The following is a 13,234-nucleotide window of genomic DNA, read 5'->3' on the forward strand; positions in this document are numbered from 1 at the left end:
GACCTTAAAACGCACGAGAATAAGATGCCCTTGTGACTTCTTTCCTTTGATAGTGGAACCAATGAATGATGGACAGAAACTCAAAGTAGAGCCAACCAAGTTCTGGACGTGATTCACGGGTACCTGGGAAGGATAAATCTCGCTTTCGTTCACTTCTCTCTCCCCTCCCTTCTCGACTATCGTGTTTTGATTTTCCCCCTTCTCTATTTTCCTAGTCCGACTAAACACTCCCGTGGACTGGGCTTGCGTTAACAAGAGGGGGACTAGGTGAGAGAAAGGTGGCCGGTTCACCTACAGGGAGAACGTGTACGACACGCCCTGGTCTTCCACTCGTGGGTTCCCAGTGGGAGATCAGACTAAGAGAACTCCTCCTCCTCTCCTGGTCACCCCAGGGGTGACGGTTCCACTGTACCCGTCTTCTGTTGGGCATTGCCCGGCCATCCACACCTTCCCTTCTCTGCTACCCCTTCACTAACCCCAGGTACACTGGTCCCATGCGGACCCTTTCTATGCTTTGGAATTCCACTCCCTTCTCTAAGATGAAGTATACTCTCCCTCCACATATTTTCCACCTCTATATTTTCTTGTTAATGTGCGATGACAAACGAGTAATTAAGGTGCCTTCTAATTCATGGACATAGTAAATCTGAGGTGCGATAAAAAAATCAATCCAAAGCCTGCCGCGGGGATCTCCTCAGCTGCCAGGGTACCACTGCCCCAGCCTCAGGCACCCCTCTGCGCCCCGCCACCACCAGGCCATGTTGCTGCCAGGGGCTTCTGTGTGCCCCCAGCTTCTGGTTTCTTAAGTGGAGGCAAGAAAAGGTCGAGGAAAGTCCCGGCACTACACGAAACAAATGGAGAATGTAGATTACCACGCTCCCCGACTGAAGGGGAGTCACCACCATTTCAAGGTGGAAGAGGGGAATCCAATGAACTGAGAACCTACTATGTGCCAAATAATAGGTGAGGTGCTCATGCTGACTGGGAACCACTACCCCGCCAGGGGCAGAAGACACAGCTCCTGTCCTCACGTTAGACACCTGTAGACAAAGCCTTCATGTGGTGAGAGGCGTATGGACACCTGTAAGAACTATGGATGTGCAGGGAGAGCCAAAGGGTGGCAAATCAGATATGCACGCACTTATGATAATAAAGGTAATTTGTATTTATTAAGTGCTTACCGAGAGCCAGGTTCTGTGTCAGTGTCTTTCAAGTTCAAGTTCTCGAGTATCAGAATTGTCTCCAGAGATGACGACACGATTTGAACTTTAGAATAATGATCAGACTCAGTAGCACTTGGTCATGATTCCAGCATCATTAGAGAAAGGGTGAAGGATGAAGGAATTAAACTAAATGACTTGTGACATTAGTTATCTATTGATACACAGAACGCCTACATGGTGGTCCCAGTAAGGATGAAGTCTCGTCTCGTAAATGTTGTGGATGAAGTGAAATAAAACCCAACAATAATAATTAGTCCTACTAGTTTAAAGCCTCCTAATTCTGGAACATAATTAACACTAATAACGTAATCGATATTTAGAACATAACATGAATTATTACTAGTATTAGCGGTGATCATTAATCACTCGGAGGCACTGTGCTGAAAGCACCTCATTTATTACTTCTAGTAATCTATACCAGAGGTTCTGAGTCTTATTTTACAGATGGGGAAACTGAGGCACAGCCCAGTGAAATAATCTGTGCCTGGTTTCACATGTGGTGAGTAGCAGAGGTGGGACTAGATCCTGGTTCTACTGGGTTCTAAGCCCACAGTGTCTTCACACATCACTACACCAGGTAGCGTCGGTTACTGGTTTTAATAATAAAGAAATCAAAATTGAAAAAATAACTCTAGGGTATGCTTCACTATAGTATAGTAGTTAAAATATCGTTGAAAACTAACTGTATCCATTTTTTTCTTTTTTTCTATTTCTGGTAATCAATAAACAGGTGAACGTTCCGTTTCCAGAGGGTTTTGTTTACAGGAGCTGTCATCCCGATTAAAATTCTATCTGAACTTGAAAACTACTGGCGGGGCTTTCAACCACCTGACTTTAGAAAGGTGGGGTTGCCTCTTTTTCCAACAGCCCTTTGTCGGCAGTTCTGACACATGTGAAAGACAACATTGTTTTCCTCTTGCCCCTGTGGCTGGAGGGATGCACTTCCGGCCTGACGTGAGACACCTCTGCTCAGAACACGTGCAGGGGCCCGCGCCTGGGGTCAACCCTCGGTGTTTCCTGAGGGATTTCCATGGAAACCAGGCCTGATGGACTCCTGGGGAGCCTCCAGACTGCGTGATGAAGACATCACAGACCAAAAGGAACATTTAAACACCGAGGGCTGCTTAACCTCCCTTACAATGCGGATAAATCCGTTCGTTCTGCTCTGGCTTTGACCTTCAATGCGGGAGTCAGGCCCTAACCTGAAGCCAGCTGCCAGTGACTTAGCTTGTTGCTCTCTCTTATTTCTAGGAGTTGAGGTATGGTTCAAATGATCAAAATGTTTTAAGGTTCGCCAACTGTTTTCTCTGAAAATTGCTACCTACCCTGCCCTGGGACCAGTCTCTCTGTTGCTGTTGTTGTTTTGGTTTGGTTTGGTTTTGGGGGTATCTTCCCCTCTATCCTGTGGGTTTTCCCCATGAGTTGATGATTTTGTATTAATATATTGAAACTGCTGAGCATTACGAGTGGAGGCGAAGCTAGTATGTATCACATATTAGGTGAAGTAACTTCAACGACATGAAGCTAAACAGAGGAAATGGGGATTCTAAGATATCACTGAAGGACTTTGTGCCAAACACCACAGTCAAAATAAGAAAAATCTGAATTTTTGCCCACCACATTTCTCACCAAAAGGGGAAAGATGTGGGGGAACATGGCTTATGACCTTCACCTCCACGTGAATATTTTTACGCTGGAATCAATTTTTAAGACCCAGAAACCTGCATCCTATTGTTAAGATTCCAAGGGGCATGATGTTTTCACTAAGAGTGCTAAAGGTTAAAGAGAAACTTCCCTAGGAAAACTGTATTGGGATTGTAACTAAAAAAAAAGAAAAAAGAAAAAAAAGAAACATTCATTCTTCACCTCTACACCAACGGCAAATATGTGACTTTTATCAAAATGATCGTGATTCAAGAAAAGGCTACCTGTAACTGAGCCTTGACTCCTAATGAAAACCGAAGAAAAGACCTTTGAAACGAAAGTTTCATCAAACACTGAGAGAAGATCTTTGAAACGAAAGTTCTCTCCGTCTTATGTTATCTAGTGAACTGCCACAATTTCCCTTCACAAACATAGAGACTTCGTAAAAGTTCAAAACCAATGAATCTTTCGGGACATTCTGCACCTCTTTCAAAAAACAAGTCACCTTCTGCATTCCCACATGTCGACGGCTTCATACTGACCGTGACAACTTTATTCAGAAGTTTTCGATGCATTTCCACTGAGGCTCCTCTCTGAGTCGTCTGTTCCTTAGCACAGGCTGGGTTAGAAAGTCAAGGTGTTTTTATCCTCCCACGGAGTTGCTCTGTATTTTCCCATGATTTTCTACTTGCAATTTGTCATTTGTATATATTTCTTGCTACCTAAACGGCAAGCTACATGTGCTCTGCACACAGCAGTTACTCAATAAATATAAATGGAAGGACCCAGAAATGGCCCTGCGAGGAATTCTTCCTACAGATGTACTGGCACAAGTGCAAACCCAGATACTCGGTGTAGCATTGTTTTCCGCCCTGAAAAATGTCCATCAACAGAGTAATGATGGGATAGACACCCACACCACGCAGAGTATGGATTGCTACATATGTAAACATGTATAAAACATATACTCATGTGCTTACTATTACAAGAGGACATTAGGTAAATAAGACATGGAAAAGTGTCCATGATATTATTATACAAAAAAAAATGTTAAAAAGGAAAGTTGCAAAACCATAGGTGTGGTATTCTCCCATTTTTTAACAAGTACATACATATATACTTTATTATGTACTATAACATATTTTCATGCATCAACAATATCTGAAAGGGTATAGAGTATGCTCTCATGGTGTGGTGGAAAAAAGTGGAATTTTACCCCTTTATATATTTTCCTGCTGCGGATCTTCTTTATGCTAAGTATGTTTATCTTTACAATAAAAGGTTAAAGAAAATAAATATTATCTAAATGAATGAATGAGTGAAAACTGAGCGCATGAAGTCTACATAATCAAATGGCTGACTCTGTTTACCCATTCCGATTATGAGGGCAAGCTGATGAAATCAGTCCTCTCCTGGGATGTAAGCACCAAAGGATAAGACAGATATTTACTGAAAGGCAATTATCCTGTCTAGCATCTGTAGGTTCCATTCCTGGCTCATCTACTGTCTACTGAGCTATGTGACTATATCGCTTTCCTAAATGCCACTTTTCTGATTTATCAAAAGATTGGGTGGCGTAAAGAATTCCCAAATTCCTTCAAATTTTAAATTTCATACCCACTTTTCTGAAAGAGAGAGAGAGAGAGAGAGAGAGAGAGAGAGAGAGAGAGAGAGAGAGAGAGAGAGAAATGATGAGGGTCGTCCAATGGCCAAAGCATTAGATTTTAGTTGCACTGCTATGAGAAGACAGTTAACAGAATCTGACAATGAAAGGGGGAAAGAAAGTACTTAGGAGGTTAACATTCATTTTATACTTTGCTCCACGATATAAATTTCGCCTTTCATCTGCATTCACCCTACATAACATCCTAGGGACAAGGGAACACTGTTTACAGCATGACATTTCAAATCTCCAGATGATGGTCCATTTGGAATAGATTACATCTCTGCTTTCTGTCATCAAGCATCCTCAAACTCATATTGTCTCCACATGTAGCCAGGGCCCATTGGCTAGTCCAGTTTTCTTTCACTTGGGGGGAAATGGAAAAACAGGCACACAGTTTGGCACAGAAGTCTTTCTTAATATTCTTTTTTCTCGCTTTTCTAGATTGGAAACCAAAACCTTAAATGATGGGTGATCAGCAACTAACGTCTACTGGGTTTCCCTGAAAATAAGATACAGATGGACCATCACCTCTAATGCATCTTTTGAAGCAAAAATTAATATAAGACCTGGTATTATATTACATTGCATTATATCATATTATAGCCAGTCTTAGAGTAAAATAATACCAGGTCTTATTTTAACTTTTGCTTCAAAAGATGTATTAGAGCCGATTGTCTGGCTAGGTCTTATTTTCGGGGAAACAAATGCCCGAAAATGTATTAACAAATGCCACAGCGAAAGTGAACCTGAATTCCTCCGACTTGATATGTAACCTCCTGCCTCAGAAACCATATCGATCCATGAATTTTACTCCAAATATGTCACAGACATAAGACCAGGAGGGTCGTTCCAATATAGCCTAATGAGAAGAGCTTCTTTTTTATGTTCCAGCCTCAGTAAAAAAAAAAAAGACACTGTCTTTGAATCATGACATCGTATTAAATGCAAAAGGGGCCAACGGTTTTCATTGTCCCCCGTGATAGTACATACAGTTCTTTTTGTGATTTCTGACAAAGGATCTTAATTGGAACTTAGAAAGGGCGAGTTCATTTTTTAGCCATCTTCCACACCTAATTCTACTTGAAAATCAATGGATGCAGTTTTCCTTTAGCAGTTCCCAGAATGATATTCACCACGTGCCATCTCCCACTCACCTGCATCTAGTTTTCATTACTCAAGTATTTCCTTGTTCCCCTTGAAGAGCTACAAAGAAAGATCTGGTGAGAATGCAGAGAACACTGGGAAAGAAAAGGTTTCGGAGTGGGACGCATGACGGAAAGGACAGCCCTCCTTGAACTGGGAAGCTGGAGAATTCAGTGTCAGTTGTTAGAGAGGGTGACAGACCCAGGCTGGCAAAGACAGCCATGGGACTTTGGCACACACTTCTGCCAACTCTCTGCTTTTCTGCCATCACGCTATCCCCCTGTGCTTTCCTGCCTCAACTCTCTGCTCTCCTGCCTTCATGCTACCCCCCCCCGTGCTTTCCCGCCTTCCCCACAGGTCACCAGGAAGCCCCTTTCCCCACTGCAGAAACTCAAACGGGACCAGCCGGCCTCACCTTAGCAGTGTCTAGCAACGCAATCTTTTCTTCCAACCCTTTCCAAACCTGCCTCGCCTGTGTAGAGCCTATTCCCCTGTAGAGACTAAAACAGTTGAACTGTTAGAGTAAGAATTGAAGTGTCAGCACTGACACGGTGGCTTCTGAGAGTGAAAGACCCGGGACAACTTTCCCAATTCCTGTGTGACAGGCCCTGCCCTCCTTCTCTGTGAACTCAGGCACAATCTTAACAAATCTAAATCCTGGGTGCCCAGCAGCCACTCCCAGTGGATTCCCTTTGGCCTGAAAGATGGAGACTGTTTACCTGCTAAACGCAGAAGCTACAGTTGCTTAGATACGCATGGAGGCTGCCAACAAAGGTGCGTGAGGTGAGGAGCGCATCACAGGGCAGGTGGATCTTCCAGTAAACCTCTGAGGACACCCCTCACCTGTAACCGACCTTCTCTCTCACACACCCTGCTGATTCAGGGCTGGAAGGACGGAGTGTCCACTGTCTGTCTGCACTATGCTGTAAGGACATTCTTCCCTCCCTGACTATTTAATGATTGAAGGCTTACGTCTTCAAAGTATTCAACTTTGCTATACACTTAAATGCAGCGGGAAAACAAACTGCCACTCATCTTGAATGCCGTACTCATACAAATTTGGCTGTTTTCACCTAATCCTGAACTGGTAAATACTTATTCAAGTGGATGGCAAAAGCACACAGTGTATGCTTTTACAATGAACAACTGCCCACCTGAAAATTCTACTCAGCAAATTTTATTAGGCAGCTTGAATTTGGGGAAACCTTTCTGACTGTGTCTAATCCCACTTGATCAGCAGATTGTTGTACTGTATTCATATGTTACACATGTATTAGGGACCAACCATATACAAAGTAGCCACCTGAATCGTTACACATGTATTGCGGACCAACCATATACAAAGTAGCCACCTGAATCGTTTACACATGTATTAGGGACCTACCATATACAAAGTAGCCACCTGAATCGTTACACATGTATTGCGGACCAACCATATACAAAGTAGCCACCTGAATCGTTTACACATGTATTACGGACCTACCATATACAAAGTAGCCACCTGAATCGTTACACATGTATTGCGGACCAACCATATACAAAGTAGCCACCTGAATCGTTACACATGTATTACGGACCTACCATATACAAAGTAGCCACCTGAATCAATGACATAAGCGGGATCTAAATTATCTGACTTTTGATAAACAAGCCAAGTGTCGGACATTCATATAGAAGCACTGATCTTGGGTTTGTGACTTTTCTCCCTGTCACCACACCTCACCTACACATGCCCATTCATACAGGAATCAAATTACGCTTGTTTTGTTCCTCTCAGGGGATTTCATCCCAGATGTCTTCTGCACACCCGTTAGATAACCAGAATCCCTCAGTAATATTCACACTGTGTGTCTCACTCTTCCTGCATGTTTTCAACACATTTTCCCAACTTGTTTGGCATTCTTCTCACAGTTTCTGAAATTAGGCCTAGCTTTCTCTCACATCAACACTGCCTAATATACTAAGTAACCCTGGTATTATGACATTTGACCCACCCAATCTATTGTTGCACCATCATTTACACAATAAAAAATAGTAGTCCGACTACTCACAACACAGCTGACACCAGCACCCTGTTCAAGATTAAACCCTTTGCAAGTTTTCTCATTTTTAGCTCATTTGCCCGTTAATCAAACTTTTCTTAATATTTCTATTTATTTTATAAATATTCTATTTATCAAATAAATCTGAATTTAACGCCAGAGGGACAAGGTACTAAGACTTAGCAAATCGTTTGAAGATGCTAGGACCTGTTTAAAAGCAGTGATTTCTCTTCTCCTGACGCTACTTTTTCTACCAGGAAATGTTAACACAGTAATAATTTCAAGCTCAGTGTTTATTTCATTCGCCATGAATTGGACTCACGTTAATCTCTCTAGATAATTTGGACCCATTGGATTTAGCGATTGGCTTGAGATTAGAAATTTCTCAGCAATGAGGAACTGGACTTTTCATACTAGGCTAACATGCTACATACATAGGGAATATATATATATATATATATTTTTAATGCATATGGTTTCCCAAAAGACGGAATTTCATGTGGAAAGAAACAAAGGCCACCCAAAAGGGAACAAGCTGAGGCTATCTAGTCTGAGTTTGCCAGAGCAAGGGCATCAGCCACCATCACATGCATGTGGCAGAGATGCAAAGAAAGACAGGCAGAGCAGAGGGAAAGCTTTACAGTGAGGCAGGGGACGGCTTTAGGTGCGTCCTGATTGGCTGCTGTTAAGACGACGCTGGAAATGGGCTAACGAGCAGGGGGTGTCCTAAGTGATTGTTAGGGAGCATATTTTGCTTTGTCCAGTTGGTCCTAGCCTGGAAGCAGGAACAAAAATGAGGGGAGGTGTCAGTTATTGATCCAGTCCCGGCCACTTGGGGCTCATTGTTACAGGGGTGGCTGTTTGGCTTCCTGAGTTGGTGGCTGCAGGTTGTGGGTCAAAATTCTATTTTTACTCATGGTCTGGCCATCCTAGGTTTGTAGGTTCAAGCTCTCAACTGATACACACTGAAACAAATCTCACTAAAGTCTGGCAACATTAAAATGGCCAAGCTCTACTAACAAATGGTACTTCCCACCCAATTGTCTAGCTTAGTATTTCTCTTCTGTGATTACAAAGTAAAACACATACAATGTAGATTATTGTGAAGAAAGTAAACAACACAGAGAAGAAAATAAACACTAAGTAACCCACCATGTTGAAAGATAAGTAACATTTTGGAGGTTACATTTCCACTGTTTTTTTCTATATACAAAATTTACAAAAATAGGACTTGAACTGGGCATGATTCTTTGCAAAGTCTTTTATAACCAACAACAAAAAACAACAGTTCCATGAACATTCTCCACCTTGTCATTTAGCAATTTTCCCCCCATCACCATTTTAGATTTCATTATGGTTTTCTGACTCTTTTATTTTAATAACATTAAGGTTCCTGTACTATGGGCAGCGCTCCGCTAATCTGGGGTCTTCATGGTATTTTTAATTTTTCACTGGGATGAAAAAAATACTGCACGGAACATTCTTGCAGGTAACTTTCAGCACGCAGCTCTGCGCGGATATATTCTCACGAAAAACATTACAAAGTGTCAACATTACAAAGGTCGGTGTTGAGAACTAAGCAAGAGGCAAGAGAGTAGAGAAGACCCACAGAGGTCGGCAGGAGCCTTTCGGTTCTTCTGTCTACAGGGCTGTCGTCCCCTTTGGGGCCTCAGGTCCGTATGTGAATAAGGAGCAAGGGCCCAACACTGCTCTGCCTTCCTGCCACCCCCACGTCTGCTCTCCGTGAGGGCCCGGCACGCGTGGGCCTGGTGACTCAGGTGCAGCCCGCAGGAGCCGCTCCTGGCTGGAGCCTGGCCGGAGCGTTTCAACTTGGACGCTGCCCACCTTGGCACTGGAGGGCGGGTGGCTGCACTCCCGCTGCCTGTTTTTCCCTGACAGGCTGATGAAGACATCACCGGGGTCTGCAAGCCCTGCTTCTGGACCTTTCAACTTCAAAGGGTGTCGGGCTGCAGCCTGCCTGCCAGCCTGGGGCAACCAGAGCTGCGGCAACCGGTACCCTGAACGCGGGAGGTTACATTCCCGCTGCAGAGACAAATCTCCTCGCTGGGTAAACCATATCATCGCGCTGTTTCCTGTCAAGTTCAAACATTTCAGAACTATCGTCAAATCTGTGTGAAGCACAGTTACCCAGGCAGAAACTAGCTGTGCTTCATTCAGTGTTAGGGAAACAGTGCATTTAGACGTTGTGACCCCAGGCTGAGGTCCTGAGGCTTATCCAATGCGGGGAGGAGGGTTCCCTTTAAGAAGGAGAATATAAAGTTCTTAGTGTAAAATTAGCCGCAGGGCCACAGATGGGACCATGTGCAGGAGGGGGTCAGTGTGTGGGTTTCCTGCTAAACCTCCCTGGGGACTCGGTACAACCCCAAATGCTGGGTTCCACTTCCAGAGCTTCTCATTGGAGTGGGAAGGGGTGGGACTGAGAATGTGCATTTCTGACATGTTCCCTCGTGACGCCAAGGTGGCCGGTCCACTCTTTGAGGAGCACTGGTTTATACAATTAGGGGCTCTTTAAGACAAAGAATACAAAATCCATTTTCTCATTTTACAATATCTTATTTACTTTCCCATATTTTACCCAACACACCTGACACCACTGGGGTCCCTCCCAGGCTCTCAGAAGAGCCCGGGAAAGTGAGGAGCCATGAGGCGTCCCTCACCTTGAGCTCAGGCCACCCCGGGTGCCTGCTCTGTGGGTCAGCAGAGAGAGCATGTCTAAGGGGCTGCATTTCTGAGAAAGGGGATCGTGTGAACTCTTTTCAAAACTGCCCCTTGCCTGGAACACCCGACAATGGCTGTATTTATTGTCACCTGGGGAGAGAGCACTGTGCATACACACTGTTACTGGAGAACTAAACTAAGGAATTCAAATGTTGGCCTTGCCATGGGCTGTGTGACCTTGGTCAAACACTAACCTCTCTGGGCATCTATTTCCTCATCTCTAACATGGAGATGGTCATGGCACCTCCTTCCCAGCACAGCTGTGAGGAATTGGTACCCAGTAAGGACTGGCTGCCACCAGCAGAGGCAGCGTCATGTGGCTTATGTCATCGACTCTGGAGGCAGATGGCCTGCGTGCAGATCCTGGCTCCACCATTTCACTGCTGTGCAAGCACAGGCAAGTGAATCAACCTGTCTGGGCCTTGTCTCCTCATCTAGGAAACAGGAATAGGAATAACAGCATCTGCCTCAGAGTTCTTTAAGGATGATATGAGATGATGTATGCCCACATACACAGTGCTCAGCACACAGTAGGGCTCCACAAATGCCGGCTGCTGCTGTTGATGTCATTTCCATTTTCTCCTTAACGTCCTTACGTTAATTCTCACTGGCTCAGGAGGAAGACCTCCACCTCTTTCTGGTTGTCCACTGCTGAGTACATGGGAAGGAGTCAATACAGTTCTTTTGAACTGAAAACAAAACTGAATTGAATGCCCTTGTTTCACCTGCATCAAGCATCAGTATTTATCATTCATTTTGACATGAGTTAATGAAAATAATTCTATGAAAATCAAAGTCCAGCTGGCCTGTTCCTGCTTTAACCTTCCATTTGCTTTCCCACCAAATTACATCCACACGTTCAAGTTGGCAGGGGGAGGGGGACCCAGTTCCTTAGGGGTCACTAAAATGTGCCCTTTCGGTGAAACGTCTGATGGGTCTACTCACACCTACTCAGAGCTTGGTGAGTTTATTCATTTGTGTGTGGAGAATCTTAACTATGTAGAACATTAAAACTGCAGGGCTAGGAGGAGAGGGTCGTTCTAGTGGTTGTTGTCATTTCATCAGCCACCAGCAAAATCGCTCTGGGTGAGTTTGGGAGACCACCTGACAGATGGCTGACAATCGTCAGTGAGCCTGTCCAGGGCCGTCCTTCAAGGGGTTCCACTGCAAAATGCAACAGGTTGAAAGCACGGAACACTGGCCAGGAAGCCAGGAACAAGTAATGGGCTCCGCTTCATAGAGAGGCTCATGCTCCCCAGGCTCCGCTGTCTTTCCCTACCAACCCTCCTCTACGGGGAGCTACTAAGCGGACAACACTGAAATCCTCAGGTAAGCAGGGGCTGCGGCTCAGTGAAGGGGTGGCTGTGTTCTACTCTTAGATACTGGAAAAGGAGGAAACATGCGATGGCTTTGCAGCGTCCTCAATGCTACTGCATTCACTCAAAAGCATGTGTGGCACGTCCTATGGGCCGCAAATGAGTTCAACACCAGGGTGGGAAGTAAACTTTTTCATTCAACAGCTTTGGGATGGTGTGGACTGCAAACTGCTTATTCCCACCCTGCAAGGTGCCTAGTACTTAGTCAGTTAAATTTGGTCAAATTTAAATACACTGGCAAGACCCTTCTGGTACCACAGACTAGAACAACATGGTCTGCGAACAGCGTGCTTTCCTAACTCAGCTTTTCTCCTGTTTTCTTTTTCATGCCAGTACTCCTTTTCTATTCCGCAATCGCCAAAATGGTACTTATTAATGATCTCTCAAATTACATGGAGAGAGACTGAAAGCCCAGAAACACTCCTATGTCCTGTGGCGTTGTGGCTTTGAGCACAGAATGGCGTCTGTGTGGACCTTCCTGCTGCAGCCATGGGAGCCAGAGGAAGGGAGAAGGTGATGCCAGCCAGGGTGCTGAGAAAAGGGAAAACCCACAGAAAGAAGAGATTGAGCATCCCTGAACATGAACACACACACACACACACACACACACACACACACACAGTGTGAAATGCTAGCTTAACGAGTAAAACCCAGCATTTCTACAAGCTATAAAAGTGCTGGGCCTTCAATCCACGAGGGTGATCTTCTGCGTGTCCCCTCCTTTCCGGATGGTACCAATTAAGGGTTAGACCTTTGTCCTAACAGATATTAACAAAATAAACCCAATGTGAAACTGCAATGAACGAAACTAGACACACTCACCACACCAGGGCAAAACTACACCTAATGTGCACAGTGGGCCTGCAGGGTTCACGTGTGGTGTTGAGCTGTGGCTGTGATGGGTTTCCACGGTTCCCACGTCTGTGTGGTGAGCAGACCAACGGCTGAGAGCGTGTGTGACACAATCCCAACCGCACTCTCTCGCTTTCCCCTTCGTATTGTTGGGAAAGGCAATTCCCACCTTCGAAATACTTCTCATTGCTTCTACTGGAAAGGGAAGTGTGGCTGTTTAAGATTCCCCCGTCAAATAATGATCAGCAACGACGTGTGCAGCTTGCTCTGTGTCAAGAAATCTGTCACTTCCCGGCTCTGTCTGTCAGCTCTGGCGGAATGCCACTGATGTCACCTCCAGAAACGGGGCCGCGAAGAGTCCCACTCAGGATGTCACACCTCAGAGGTTCAAACCTTCTACCAGGGCCCCGTCTGAGCCCTCGGATTTTCCTGAACAACAGGGGGCAGTAAAGAGACACACTCTGCAGGATCTAATTCACGCGGTTTTCTGGTGTGGGCCTGGTTGTACAAATGCTGCTTAAAGCAAAGGATTGGATGGTGAAAAGCATA

The sequence above is a fragment of the Rhinolophus ferrumequinum genome, chromosome 28, assembly GCF_004115265.2.
Source record: "Rhinolophus ferrumequinum isolate MPI-CBG mRhiFer1 chromosome 28, mRhiFer1_v1.p, whole genome shotgun sequence".
NCBI lineage: Eukaryota > Metazoa > Chordata > Mammalia > Chiroptera > Rhinolophidae > Rhinolophus > Rhinolophus ferrumequinum.